Here is a 2,539-nt window from a genome sequence, read left to right as displayed (position 1 = left end):
CGAATGGATACTTTGTACATAGAAAATGCTAAGTAAACATGATGTTCTATGTTATCCATCAGAAGTAAGTAAATAAAAGAGAGAAAGAAATAGAGGTTGGAAGGCATACACATTATTACAAGAGTGCCCACATGTAAGAGGGTTTGAATGAATGTCCTAGCTAATTACCGAATTAACTAACTATTACAATACCAAAATAAATGAATCAACTACACTAGCTAATTAATTAATTACAACACAAAAAATTAATTAACTAAGCTATTACAAATTCGAAGGAATTACACAACATAATACTATTACCATAAATTAACGAGCCACGAGGAATGAAGAATTGTTCATGTATGAATGCAGATTTGCATCTGAAAATGCCATCTATTTTGCTGCCAGAATGTTTCTGCTTTGCAGTCAAAAAATTAAACTATTTTTGCCTCAACCTCTGCTCTGTTTTACAAGGAAAAAGGCATTACTTAGATGAAAAAAGGTGGCCAGCCGGCCAAAAAGAAGTGGTCGACCGGCCACTAGTTTTTGTTACTGCCCTGCTCTAATAGACAAGAAACAAAACACAAACAGAGTATTTTCTGGGTATATTTGTCCACCCTGCCTCACATTATCATCAAACAGATAAAATGAGGAGTAGGCTTGATTCGCAAACCATCAATCGACACAAATTTATTGTGTGATGATTTATGGATCAAGGGACAAAAGCTCAATAAATGAAGCTAAAAGACCAACAAAACCCTCTCCCTATCATGATATTGATCAACGGAAGTGATTGACATCGAATCTTGAATCATTATCATCACTAGCAAGTATGAAATGACTCAAGACTCAATGGGTTCAACTAACGTCCGATTGAACCCTAGTTGATTTTAATATCTTGTTCTGTTTTAGCCTAATTTTATTGCCCCTTTTATTTACATTTCCATTCATTAGTCATTTTAGTCCAAAAATGAGCATTAAGTCCACTAATGGAGAGAAGTGTCAAACAAGAAGTTGTTTTGGGCATAAGAGAGAGGCAATGCCATGGTAATGAACCTTCAAAGAGATTATACCATTTAGCATTGAAGGGTCTCTTTCTTAAGCTTAAACAACACTCGGTTGGAACAACTCTCAAAGAAATAAAAGCCAAGAAAGGAGGGAGAGTGCAGAGGTGATTGCATGTGAGCACAAGTATGAAAAGCATGAAATAAATGCTATCAACTCAAATAGGTTGGTGGCTAAGGCCTAAACCACCAAACCTATGAGAACAATTACACTATCAGCATGCTATACAAAGCATAAATGAAATAAACAACCTAAAACAGTCCTAAAATAGATAATTAAAAAAAAAAAGTGCTAAAAATAACATGGAAAGGCTTGAAAATGTAAGCTAAAATAATAAGGAAATGAAGCTAGTAAACAAGAATAAGGAGGGGTGGCTAACCCCTCCGTTTTTTGGGACTTCAAAACTACATTTTTAGCCTCTAAAAACCTCTGAAAATCAGTGGTAAAAAGTTGAAAAAAGTTTGAGGAAGAGATGGGGAACAATAGTACAAAGGCTTAGGAGACAAGGTTTAAAGAAATGTGATTAACTCTTCTATCTTTATTAGCCTTAAACCACAAGCTTCAGCTCATGAAAACAGTTGAAAAAATAGTCTAGAAAATACCAAGTAATGATAAGGAAAAAGTAGTGGAAGGAAGCTTGAAGTTATACCTCTCGAAAAGAAATAACACTTTAAGTTATAAACTAACAATTTCTGACCCTCAAAACCTAAAATTCAAGCTCAATAACATCAGCAAAGAGACCTAAAAATATAGTTTAGAGAGTCTAGGTAAGTTGTATATGGTTGCAAGGTAAAGAAAGAAATATTTTCAAGAGTTTTGATTCACCAAATTCTTCTAACCTAATTTTAAGAGGGGGGTCAAGTATATATAGAAAAACATGTTACTATCTTGAAAATATCAGTATAGAGACAGTTAGTGCAATGCATGCACCTGTGGGGACGGCTTGCATAGCTGGTAGCAAAATATATGTTTTGCCATAACAACTGACTGGCCGGCCACTAGGGAGACGGCAAGCCACTCACTTCTGTCAGGCTTGGAAAAATATTGTTTTGATTCAAAAGTGATGCAAGGTTTTTAGGCTTCTGTGACTCAAAACCAAGGATTCTTGTTAAAGAAATCGAGCGGTTGTCCAACGTATAAATTCATCATTGGGTGAGCAATCAAAGGAGCCCAAGTCTTAAGGGCGGTAAAAAATAGGGTGTCTACACTCGCTGACTTAGGCATCGGAGGGATTTCTGCCACACGCCCGTCGACATTCTCACGTTTGTGTTTTTCAAGTGATAAGACGACGATGTTTGTGGGAGTGCAAACTTGATCAACAAGATTACACGATTAAAATTATTTCGTGCTCGTACAGTTATATATGCATGAAAATTATAATTAAATTTAAATTAGGATAAAGGTTAGAGATATATTAAAAATAATTAGGAAATTAAGGTTAATTTGTGATTTAATTGAATCAATGTTTTGTTATGAGAAATTAATGTTGTTTAAA

This window comes from Camellia sinensis, chromosome 11, assembly GCF_055761805.1.
Source record: "Camellia sinensis isolate YWXY chromosome 11, ASM5576180v1, whole genome shotgun sequence".
NCBI classification, from domain to species: Eukaryota; Viridiplantae; Streptophyta; class Magnoliopsida; order Ericales; family Theaceae; genus Camellia; species Camellia sinensis.
Note: the sequence above shows the minus strand (reverse complement) of the source record.